Source organism: Capsicum annuum, chromosome 4 (genome assembly GCF_002878395.1).
Source record: "Capsicum annuum cultivar UCD-10X-F1 chromosome 4, UCD10Xv1.1, whole genome shotgun sequence".
NCBI lineage: Eukaryota > Viridiplantae > Streptophyta > Magnoliopsida > Solanales > Solanaceae > Capsicum > Capsicum annuum.
The window spans coordinates 211,025,757-211,038,967 of NC_061114.1; the positions used below are offsets into that span (position 1 = coordinate 211,025,757).

General features: G+C 36.9%; 1 non-coding gene across 1 annotated transcript in view; it reads left to right on the top strand.

Annotated features, from left to right (window-relative positions):
• The window catches only part of LOC107869517, a 40,497-nt gene extending 33,575 nt beyond the window's left edge, over window positions 1-6,922 (top strand). Inside the window, exon 8 of the transcript XR_007054832.1 lies at window positions 6,578-6,922. This is a non-coding gene — a transcript (alcohol dehydrogenase-like 1). The remainder of the gene's footprint in view (window positions 1-6,577) is intronic.
• Window positions 6,923-13,211: the final 6,289 nt, after the last annotated feature.

Below are 13,211 nucleotides of genomic sequence, written 5' to 3' on the forward strand. Positions count from 1 at the left end.
ATTAGCGCCACGTTTTAAGCTCACGCATATTACATCATGGTTCCTTTATATTTTTATGAGCAAGTTAGATGTATATTAAGTCTTCAAATAACTCCCAGCTATCAGACGAATCAAAACATTCCTTACCAATTGAATTCTTGGGAAGGATATTGCTATAGTCAACTTTGAATGAGCATATCTCTCTTTATACTAAGAATATTTGAGCTCATGACCTACCAAAAGATAGATAATTGAATTAGCTTTCCAACTATATCAATTTTGTATAAATCCGATATCGGAGCAAGGAGTTATGCCCATTTTACTCTGGCATATCAGGCTGGGAAACTGAGTGACGACAATCGTGATAAGCTGTCACGCCCGTGACGGCCTATCACCAATGTCATCAGCCTTGGGCAGATTTTCACCCCCAGTGATGACATTTTGTGACAAGCCGTCACGCCGGTGATAGCCTATCACCAATGTCGTCAACCTTAACCAGAAAACCAAGATTTCACCTTTTTGTGACGACAATTCGTGACGACCTATCACCACTATGACGGCTTGTCACGAATGTCATCAACTATCTTTTTCCAGCAATTGAGGGATGTTTCTCTAAGGGTATTTTGGTATTTTTCTTCACTTCCCACAACTTATAACCCTCAAGGAGCGTATTATCTTTTATTCTCTTTAGTTAAACATCTCAAAAAGCTCTCTCACACACTCTCAACCACAAGATTAGGGTTTTCTCTCAAGATCATCTCCTCAAGAACAAGAACATTCTCTCCCAAAGGGGTTAAACCCTAGTCAAGAAAAATCAAGAACAAGCCTAATGATTTCTTCAAGAACCTTCAAAAAACATTAGATTTCTTTCAAGATCAAGCTTTAAGGTATGTGTAGTGTTCAGCCATGGGCCCCTTTCATCCATGGAGCTCAAGAATCATGTTTTAAATTATAAATTGTGATTTTATTGTTGTGTTAACACTATATTCATGTTGATGATTATTCTTTGGATTCAAGGTTTTATCTTGATATGTTTTTCATGAAGCATGTGAGTAGGTTAGTTGAAACCCATGAATTTTGGATGGAGTAAGATTGTCAAATTGATAAGTACACCTATGCCCAAAGTTATGCACGTAAGGTGTTTGATAAAATGCCAAGAATGATAGAATCCATGTTTTATGACTTAATAGTGCTTAAATGACAAGCCCATGTTCTATTCTTTATGATTCCACATGAACTCCACGTTATTGTTGTGTGTTATTGTTATGATATGGAATGAGCATGATATTGAAGCAAGTGAGTATATACATGTTGTGCACATCCCCTTCCATGTATAAGATGTTGAAAACCAAGTATAGTATGAAATCCCCTACTTATGATATTGTGAATTGTGGACTCTATTCTTATGATCAAGTCAGTTATGTGTGTCAATTTTCTTCCATCAAGTCCTGGGGGTACTTGTTCCCGAAATAATATAGTTGTGTGACTAGTTCCATGTTATGTTATCACAATACTCTCAGTCAAGCCATGGTCTATAGAATTCAGTTAGTCATGTTCCTTAGGAAAACTCAGAAATCTCAGCAGTTTCAGTAGTTCAGTAACCTCAGTACTCAGTAATCTCAGTGATGTCAGTAACAACAGTATTAATAGCGATCTCAGTAATTTTAGTACTCTCAGTCAGTCCTCAGAACTCAGTATGTTCCTTCAGTTAAGGGAACTCAGTAAACTTAGTTTAGCTCCGCTAAACAATACCACTAGTATCAGTTCAGTTAATCAGTATCAGTTTAGCTAATCAGTTCAGTTCAGTTATTCAGTTTAGATCAGTTATCCAGTTCAGTGTCTTTCAGATGGGAGTAGGATTCAGCACTGAGTGAGCCTAGGGATTGGGACTCAACCGCTAGAAAGGACGAAGATCCCTAGAAGCAATCCCTAAGTTCCAGAACTACGTTGCCAACATAGGTACGAGATGTCACCCGTTAGATAGGACTGGCATACTCAGGGGTCACCCGTTAGCACATTTATATGTACAAGATGGATCCCAGGAGTTACCCGCTAGATTAGGACTGACTTCACAGCAGTTGTCTTTACTGGTGGCGCAGTACTGACACCCTTCTAGTCAGGGTAGAGATTGGACCCCAGTCAGCTTAGCATTGGGTATGTAGGTTAGATGAATACATCCCACAGTTTCAGGACTGTCAGATACAGTCAGCTCAATTCAGTGGTACAGATTCAGTACTGTTAGAGACAGTCAATCCTTATCATTATAAATAGACTTCAAGATCACCCATTAGACAGGACTGATCTCAACTATAGTTAATCAGTGTCAGAATCTTCAGATTTAAAGATCACCCGCTAGATAGGACTGATGTCAAATTTAGTTACTCCATATAGAACAGAACTCAGATAGTTCCATTAAAACTCAGATTGTTAAATATAGTTGCTCAGTATCAGTTACATCGGTCTTGTCTTTCATCATAGTTATATTAGTTATGTTAGTTGTCATAGCTTATGTTATCAGTATTCAGTCTCAGGACTATTAGACACAGTCAATCAGACCAGTTCTTCATAATTCAAACTGTCAAAAATAGTCATTTATCTATTCAATATCTCAGTATCCGTAAAGTCATGTCATCAATATTCAGACTCAGTAGTCAGTGTCACCACGAGTTTAGTTATAGTTGCTTATGCATGTATGTATTCTCACATTCATATTAGTCAGCATTGTTCATGCATATAACCCTTTGTATTTAGCCTACCTCACTCGTATACTCAGTACATTCAGACATATTGATGCATTTGTGCTATGGTGTTTTCTCTTATGTTACACCATAGGTTCAGAGGCACGTGTTCCAGATCAGCAGTAGCATTTCAGTCGTAGAGTTGTAGTGAGTCCTCATCTATTCGAGGATGATATTATTTTATTTCATTTATTATTTCAGTTCAGTTTTGCTAGACGGAGTTAGTTAGAGATATGTTCCTTCAGCTCCTTACTCATACAGTATTTAGAGGCTTTTAGATTTAGTTCAGATTTGATTCAGGCTTCAGTTGTTTTTGGGTATTTTCCAGCCATATGGATATTATATTTGTCGGATATTTTATTCAGTTGAACCTTATGGCTTATTGTTCATGTTTTTTTGTATTATTATGTCATATATTACAGTGTACAGGTACAAATATCAGTCATGGGTTAGCTTGTGGTCCTTCCGGGTCATAAGCACCGTGTAGCATTTCAGTTCAGAAAATCGGGGTGTTACAAGTTTAGGGACTTTAAATGAAATTTTTTTGTTTTGAATGTGGTTTGGTAGGTGACTTAGTTGCATGAAAATGGTAAGTCTAGGGACTTTAAAGGGGATTTTTTGTTTTGAATGTGGTTTGGTAGGTGACTTAGTTGCTTGAAAATGGTTGAGTCTAGGGACTTTAAAGGGATTTTTTTGTTTTGAATGTGATTTGGTAGGTGACTTAGTTGCTTGAAAATGATTAAGTCTAGGGACTTTAAAGGGGATTTTTTTTTGTTTTGAATGTGGTTTGGTAGGTTACTTAGTTGCTTGAAAATGGTTAAGTCTAGGGACTTTGAAGGGGATTTTTTTGTTTTGAATATGGTTTGGTAAGTGACTTAGTTGCTTGAAAATGGTTAAGTCTAGGGACTTTAAAGGGGATTTTTTTATTTTGAATGTGGTTTGTTTGGTGACTTAGTTGGTTCAAAATGGTAAAGTCTAGGGACTTTGAAGGGGATTTTGTGTTTTGAATGTGGTTTTGTTTTGATACTTAGTTGGTTGAAAATGGTTAAGTGTAGGAACTTTAAAGGAAATTTTTTTGTTTTGAATGTGGTTTGTTTGGTGACTTAGTTGGTTCAAAATGGTTAAGTCTAGGGACTTTGAAGGGGATTTTGTGTTTTGAATGTGGTTTTGTTTTGATACTTAGTTGGTTGAAAATGGTTAAGTGTAGGGACTTTAAAGGGAATTATTTTGTTTTGAATGTGGTTTAGTAGGTGACTTAGTTGCTTGAAAATGGTTAAGTCTAGGGACTTTAAAGGGATTTTTTTTGTTTTGAATGTGGTTTGTTAGGTGACTTAGTTGCTTAAAAATATTTAAATTTTTGTGACTTGATCTAATTAGTTGAATCTGATTGATTGCGTAGATGGAACCTAATTATAGCTAGATATATCAATGAAACAATGATAATAGAATGGGTATTAGGGAGGAATTTGTTGAAGGTGTCAAAAAATTTGTTGAACATGCTAAGACACTTGATATTTGGACACGTTATCGGGTTATTCATTGTCTTTGTGTTAGATGTGATGGTATAAATCTTTTAAGAGAAGAAGATGTAAAGGAACATCTTTATAGAAAGGGGTTTCACGAGGACTTTTTAAGATTGCATGGTATTCATGGGCATGTTGCGCAAAATAACTTTGTTGTTGGAGAAAGTAGTAGGTCTGCAGGGCATAATGAATATCAAGATACTAGGATGACAGAAATGGTGCATGATGATTTTGGGATGTAACACGGGGTTGACTTTAGGGAAAATGTCGAAGATGTTCCTAATAGCGAAGCGGGTAATTTCTATAAAGAATTGTATACTGTTAGTCATCCTTTGTTTGATGAGTGTTCGTACTCTCATTTGTCTGTTGTTGTTAGATTATTAAGTATTAAATCTGACTGGAATATTGCTGAAGGAGGAATAGACTCAATGATAGACTTTATTAAAGAGTTAGTTGACCCCGGCTTGGAGGTTCCTGATTCTTTCTATAAGGCAAAAAGATTGGTGTCAAAGTTAGGTCTCTCCTCGGTTAGAATTGATTGTTGTGAAAATGGTTGTATGTTCTACTTTAAGGAAGATGCTAACCTAGAGTTCTGTATGTTTTGTCAGCACTCTCGATATAAGTGTGGTTCTACTGGAAATTAAATTGATATTAAGGCGATGCATTATTTACCTCTTATACCAAGGTTGAAGAGGTTATATGCTTCAAACAACTCAGCTCCTCATATGAGATGGCACAGTGTAAATAGAAGGCATCCATCTGATGGAGAGGCTTGGAAGCATTTTGATGCAACTTATCTAGATTTTGCAGCTGAGCCACGAAATATTTGATTGAGATTATGTGCAGATGGGTTCTCTCCTTTTTCAGTTGGTGGTGCGCTATATTTATGTTGGCCTGTATTTATCACTCCTTATAATCTTCCTCCTGAAATGTTGATGACTAGTCCCTATATATTTCTGAATTGTGTTATTCCTGGCCTGGGTAATCCAAAAAGCGGAATAGATGTCTACTTGCAACCTTTGATTGATGAACTTCAAATTTTATGACATGATGGGGTTGAAACTTGGGACATCTCTCTTAAATAGAATTTCAATGTGTGTGCATATCTAATGTGGACTGTTAATGATTTTCCTGCTTATGGAATGTTGTCTGGATGGATGACAGCTGAAAAGGTGGCTTGTCCATACTACATGAAAAAAACAAAATCTTTCACATTGATTTTGTATGTGTTATACTTTGAATTTAGACATTTTGTTGTTTGAAACTATTATTGTAGCTTTTTCATACTCACTTTAGTTGGACATTTTGTATGTGTTGTAAACTTTTGAAAGTATTTACATTTGATTTTTGGTTGTTGTTGCTGCTGTATTTGATTTGGTTACCGCTGTATTGCATTGTTACTGTTGCATGCTGTATTTGGGTTTTGATTTTTATTTTTTTTAAAAAATCCCAAAACAACCAACCACAAGTGGTCGGTTTTTGAATTCTTTTTTGCAAAAAACCGACCACAAGTGGTCGGTTTTATATTAAATTTAATTAATTGATTTAATAAAAAACTGACTACTTGTGGTTGGTTTTTTAATAAATAAATTAATTAATTTATTAAAAAAATGACCACAAGTGGTCGGTTTAATATTAAAATTAATTAATTAATTTAATAAAAAACTGACCACTTGTGGTTATTTTTTTTTCCTAAAATTATTTTTTCCTATTTTAATAAAATAATAATAAATTTTAAGAATATATATTTTTTTTTTTAAAAAAAGACCACTACTTTACCGACCACACATTTTGGTCGATTTTGTGGTCAGAAATTGGGAAAATGGTCGGTTTTTGTGGTCTATTATTACCTTTCTTTTAGTAGTGAATGATAAAGGTTTAATTTTCAAAAACTATGCATCAAGACATCAGCGAGTTGCTAAGTCATTTTCAATGGACCATAAGATGGACTGCTACCTAATTTCTTAAGTGGTAAGGAAATATATTCATACAATTCTTTTCTTTTACCTTTGAGGGAGAAAAGAGAGCTCCATTTAGGGTGAAATCTAGGTAAAAACTATATAGGTGGGCGAGGCGGGGTGCGAAACTAGGGGAGTGGGAAGGGATAGGGGTTGGCGGGTCGAAGGATACAATAATTATTGAAAATCACTTTTAAAATTTATTCTTTTTACTTACATTAAGGAAGTTTGATTCTCCTTGTTCGATCACTATTCTCAAGTCTTCTTAATATCGATTCTTTAACGTCACCAGCACCGCATATGTGTAGTGGAATCGGAACCCTAACCGCACCCATATTCCATTTGCCGTCGACGATCTGACCGAAACAACCTTTTCCAGCATTACATCAGCCAAACTCTCTCTGTATCAAATTTCACGTCTCTTTTCTCCGATGAACTTTCCCGCAAAACCAGTCAACGCATCAAGCCTACACCGGCGTTCCAGTTTCTGGTAAGTGACACTGATTTTCAGAGAGTATTTCAGCTCTCTTCTCTTGTCTTTACGACCCTTCTTCAGGAGGCGACATCAAGATTCCACATTTTATGGCGACCAGCATATTCTCCGGCGACCAATTATAGGGACACGACACAACAGTATGGTAAAGAAAGCGACAGAAAATTTCGGCAACCAATTTGCCGAAATTCAACAAAACGATCAAGAGAACGTCCATCACTACGAGTATAAGGTGCACTCGTTTTATTTTTCTCTAGTTTATTTAGTGTAGGCTTTCTATCTTTTGTTCTATCTTGATATCTTGTATGATTTTATTGATTTATTTTTGTGGGATTATTGATTTTGATTTCTCCCAAACTTATTAGGTGTTCTTTATTAGCATACTTGGGTGGGTAGTATAGAGCCTGTTGTCGCTTGTGAGTAGCAAATTCTTTTGCTGATTTTTTTTGTTTGATTATTTAGCGGTGTTTAGCTGTATCCTTTTGCTCATCGTGTTTTGTTTCCTTTGTGTTGGTAATTTTGCCTGTGTTGGCATAATTATCTAAAGCGGAATAGAGGTATTGTGATTAGTAGAATTATTGTTATTAATTGTTGGTTGTCACACTGGGTAGTGATTATGGTTATGGGTATATATGACTGTTTCTTGCTTTTCTCCTATGGATTTATCTCATTATTACCTTTGAGTCTTTTTTTCTTTCCTCTGTGTTTCATAGCCTTACATATTTTGCCTTTTCCTTTCCTCCATTGAGTAGTGGCTGTAGTGGTCGATGATAAGCTAGGATCATGTGCTAGGCTGGAGTGGGGGTTGGGAATAAGATTTAAGGTGAGGGTGGGTACTAGTGATGGGTTAGGGGTGAGTCTAGGGTCGAGTTCGGGGTTAGGGTCCAGAGGTAGTAGGGTTAGGTTGGGTAAGGGAGAGTCCAAGTTGAGAATAGGGTCTTGGAACATAGGGACTCTTCAAGGTAAGTCCATAGAGCTGCTGAAGAGTCTTAGGAAGAGGAAGATTAGTATAGTGTGTGTCCAGAAAATGAAATGGGTAGGCTCTAAGGTGAGGGATGTGGACGGGTATAAGTTATGGTACTCAAGTAGCATAAGGTATAGGAATGGAGTAGGTATCTTAGTAGATAAAGAGCTTCGGAGGTAGGTGGTAGAGGTCAAGCAGGTAAACAATAGGTTGATGTCGATTAGGTTGGTTGTTGGGGCGTCTTCTTTGAGTGTTATTAGTGCCTATGCTCCGCAAGTAGGTTTGGACGAGGAGAAGAAGAAGACATTTTGGGAAGTTTTGGATAAGGTGGTTAATGGTATTCTGAGAACAGAGATATTGTTCGTTGGAGGTTATTTCAATGGACATATTAGGTCTTTATCGAGAGGGTATGATGATGTACATAGAGGTTTCAGTTTTGGGGATCAGAATGAAGGAGGAATTTTTCTTTTGGATTTTGCTAGGGCTTTTGCATTGTGGGTAGTAAATTCGAGCTTCTGGAAGAGAGAGGAGAATTTTATTACCTTTTATAGTTCGGTGGCCAAGAGTCAGTAGACTTTTTGCTCCTTAGGAAGGGTGATAGAGCGAGTTGTAGAGACTGCAAGGTTATACCTAGCGAGAATCTTTTGACTTAACATAGGTTGTTGGTGATGGACTTAGTAATCAACAAGGGTCGAAAGAAGAGGAGTGTTGGAGGCTTGGCCCAGGATTAAATGGGGTAGCTTAACTTTAGATAGTGCTTTGAAAATGGGGGAAAAGTTAAAAAGTAAGGAAGCTTGGGAGAGTAGAGGGGATGTGGACAGTATATAGAAAAAGACTGCCAGTTGCATTAGGGAGACCGCTGGAGAGGTGCTGGGTGTATCGAGAGGTCGATCTGGCAAGAATCGAGGGGACTGGTTATGGAACAAAGAGGTTAAGAGGAAGATGGAGGCTAAGAAGCTGTCTTATGCTAAGTTGGTCGAGAGCAAGGATTATGAGGAGAGGCATACGAATAAGGTGAAGTATAAAGAAGCCAAGAGAAAGGCTAAATTAGCGGTTACGCAGCTAAGACAACAACTTTTGAGAGATTACATGTCTCTTTAGAGGAGAAAGGTAGGGATAAGAAGTTATATAGGCTTTCCAAGGCCAGGAAGCGGAGGGCTCGTGACTTTGATGAAGTGAAATGCATCAAGGGAGAAAATGGTACAGTGTTGGTTGAGGATGCCATCATTAAGAAGAGGTGGCAGTCCTATTTTTATAAACTTTTGAACGATGAGCGGAATAAAGGTTTTTTGTTGTGTGACTTGGAGAATTTTGAGAAGTGTCACGACTATGGTTATAGTAGGCATACCAAGGTGGAGGATCTCAAGGGGGCTATTCTCAGGATGCGTCAGGGTAGGTTGATGGGGCCAGACGAGATTATAGTCGATTTTTGGAAGAGCATTGGCGGGGTAAGTTTGGAGTGGTTGACAAGGTTGTTTAACATTATTTTTAGGGTGGTGAAGATGCTTGAAGTGTGGAGGTGGAGTACGATGATTCCTCTGTATAAGAACAAGGGAGACATCTAGAGTTGCAATAACTATAAAGGTATGAAGGTTTGGTAAAGGGTGGTAGAGTTAAGGTTGAGAAGGATCGTGACTATCTCTGAGAATCGGTTCAATTTCATGCCAGGTCGCTCGATTATGGAGGCCATTCACCTGGTGAGGAGATTAGTGAAGTAGTTTCGAGAGAGAAAGAAGGACTTGCACATGGTGTTTATTGATCTTGAGAATGCTTATGACAGAGTTCCCAGGGAGATTTTGTGGAGGTGCATGGAGGTTAGAAGGGTGCCATTGGCGTACACTAGGGTGATTCAGGATATGTATGTTGATGCAAAGACTCGTGTAAGAATAGTAGGAGGTGATTCAAAGCACTTTCTAATTTTGATAAGTTTGCACCAAGGATCGACTCTTAGCCCTTTTTTATTTGCCTTGGTGATGGATGTGTTGACGTGATATATTCACTAAAAGGTGTCTTGGTGTATGTTATTTGTTGATTATGTGGTATTGATTGACAAGACTCAGAGAGGATTTAATGATAAGTTGGATATTTGGAGACAGACCCTTGAGTCTAAAGGATTTTGGTTGAGCAGGACCAAGACGGAGTACTTGGAGTGTAACTTTACTGATGTGTCGCAGGAGGCCGATGTGGTTGTGAAGTTGGACTCTCGGGCCATTCAGAGGAGGGAGAGGTTTAAGTATCTGGGGTCTATGATTCAGGGCAATTGCAAGATTGACGAGGATGTGATGCATTATATTGGGGAAAGGTGGTTGAAATGGAGGCTCCTTCGGGAGTTTTATGTGATAAGAAGGTGCCCCCAAAGATTAAAGGTAAGTTCTACAGAGTGGAAATCCGACCGGCTATGCTGTATAGAGCAGAGTGTTGGCCAGTTAAGAACTTCAACATTCAGAAGTTGAAGGTGGCGGAGATGAGAATATTGCTATGGATGTGTGGCCAAACCAAAAAAGATAGGGTGAAGAATGAAATTATTTGGGAGAAGGTGGGGGTGGATTTGGTGGAGGAAAAGATGTGAGAAATGCAATTACGTTGGTTCAGGCACGTGATGAGGATGGGCTTCGATGCTCCAATGCGGAGGTATGAGTCACTGGCTATGGATGGTATTAGGCAGGGTAGAGATAGGCTGAAGAAATATCAGAAGGAGGTGATTAGGCATGATATGAAGCAGTTACAGCTGACAGAGGACATGAACCTTGATAGAAAGGTGTGGAGGATGTGGATTAGGGTAAAGGGTTAGGGTGTGGGAGCGTTTCTTGATTTGTGTTTGAAGTTTCTTGTTCGTGAGTTTTGAGTGATGTCTATGTTTTTGGCTAGATAGTTTTTTTAGTAGTATCTGGTGGCTATTATATTACCTTGTGGATACCGGTGTTAGTTTATTTGCATAATGTACTAGTCTATACACATTTATGTTTGTGTGATTTGCTATACTGTTATCGGTCCTAAGTCGGGGGTTTATCAAAAACAGCTTCTCTACTTCTTCGGAGGTAGTGGTATGGTCTTTTTACACTCTACCCTCCCCAGAACCCACTATGTGGGAATACACTGGGTATGTTGTTGTTGTTGTTGTTGTATTTCTAAAAAAAAAAATTCCAACTAAATGTGGAAAAAAGGAAGATATTCTGGAGAATGCATTTCTCGAAAAATATTTTCCTCCATACCAAACACACCTTTAGAGGCTTGCTCTTATTTTTGTTCTTTTATTTTTCCCTTCTCGTGTACAAGTTTGTGGAGTTAATGCTCCTTAAAGCATTTGTATAATGCAATGAATAAAGAAAATAAATAAAACATACGTTTCAGAGGAGTTGAACACTTCTACATAAAAAAGAAAGTGAACATACCTCTTGCAGAACATAAATTCAACAACTTTGTGGTAATGGATTTTAATGCCATTAATGCTCACCATCAATAACTCATCCATCTTTGTTAATTTCAATATACTACATAAAGAGCACCTGCAGAGAAAGAAAAAAATACAACAAATAGAAAGGAAAAGAAAAAGAGTATTCCTCCTGTCCTCTTCTTGAATTAATTTGGGCAATTGGTTTAGGCAACCTCCAAACTTCCATCCATGAGTGCACGTATTTGGAAGCAGCTTTGGAACCTTGGGGAGCGACCGACTAGAAGGATTTGCATCGGAGTAGGGCCGAAATAGCTTTTAAGGCAGTGGCTTGCCACAACACAGTATTTGTGACTATTTTAATACTATTGTTAATTACATGTCCATATCAATATTGTAGTAATTTTTTCAACAATTTGAAAGCAATTTTTTACATATAATATTGATAAATGACTATTTTTTTGAACAAAACTTTTTTTGATTTGTCAGAACTTGCGTCATTGGACGAAAATAATTTTAAACATTGGTCACAATTTTTTTTCATTTTCTTTGAAAAATTAGAAGTTGATTATGTTTTATTTAATAAACCTCCTATTGATGGATCTAACACTGTTATGATTGATGATATGGCTAAAAAGAAATTTAAAAAGGATACCAAAAATGCTAGAGGACATTTATTAATTCATATGACTAATACTTTGTTTGATTTATTTGTTACTTACAAATCTACTACAGAAATATGGGATAGTTTTCAAAACTCAAAATAAGGAGGACAAGATGATGTCCACGCTTATCTTACTGAGGGTGATGAAGTAACTACTGAAGTAATCATCGAGGCAAATCTAGTAACTAACAAGACTGATTAGGTGCTGGACACAGGCGCTTCAAGATATTTTTGCTCCAGCAAAGAGTTATTCCATGACTTTGAGGAATCCACCAATGGCGAGTGTGACTACATGAGTAACTCCACTACTGCTGAAGTTTTGGGTAAAGGAAAAATTTTACTTAAATTAACTTCTGGAAAAACTTTAGCCTTGAACAATGTTCTGTATGTTCCCTCTCTCTGTAGAAACTTCGTTTATGGAGCACTTCTCAACAAAGTGGGCCTTAAACTTATTTTTGAAGCTGATAAAATAATTATTCTTATGGATGGGACTTTGTTGGGAAGGGATACCTTAGTGGGGGCTTATTTGTACTGAACATTGATCAAGAGATTGCCAATAACATAAATATTTCGAATTCTGCTTATATTGCTGAGTCTATTAATTTATGGCATAGTGGACTAGGTAATGTTAATATTGCTTCTATTGAAAAATTTAGAAAAATGAGATTAATTCCTGCAGTAAATATTGATGATATTTCTAAATGTTCTGTGTGTGTAGAAACAAAGCATGCCAAGAAACCTTTTAAATATGTTACTAATAGAAAGACCGAATTTCTTGAACTAGTACATTCGGACTTAGCAAATTTTAAGAACACTATTAGTAAAGGTGGAAAGAAGTATTACATTACTTTTGTTGATGACGTTTCTAGGTACACTAAGGTATACCTCCTAAAGTCTAAATATGAGGTTGAAAGCACGTTTTTAAAATTCAAAGCAGAAGTAGAAAATCAATTAGACAGGAAAATCAAGAGACTTACATTTGATTGGGGCGGTGAATATAGCACAAAAACTCTAGAAGATTTTTGTGAGAAAAATGATATTATCCATGAGTTTAGTGCTCCTTATACTCACCAACAAAATGGTGTAGCCAAACTAAAGAATAGAACCCTTGAGAAAATGATGAATTCTATGCTTTTAAGCTTGGGTTTACCTAACTATATGTGGGGGAAAACTGTCTTATCTGCATTTTATGTTCTTAATATAGTTCCTCATAAAAGTTAGATAGGACCTCATATGAATTGTGGAAAGGATTTGCACCAAACTTGAAATTTTTAAATGTGTGGAGGTATTTGGCTAAGGTTGGCCTACCTGATTTTAAACTAGTAAATGTAGGTTCTAAGACCTTTGATACTTTCTTTACTGGTTATGCTCAAAATAGTGTTGCATATAGATTTATGTCATTAAATGATTATTCTATTTGTGAATCTAGAGATGCAAAATTTTTTGAGCATGTTTTTCCTTTGAAAAATGATGTACCTATTGATGTGCAAAATAATACTTC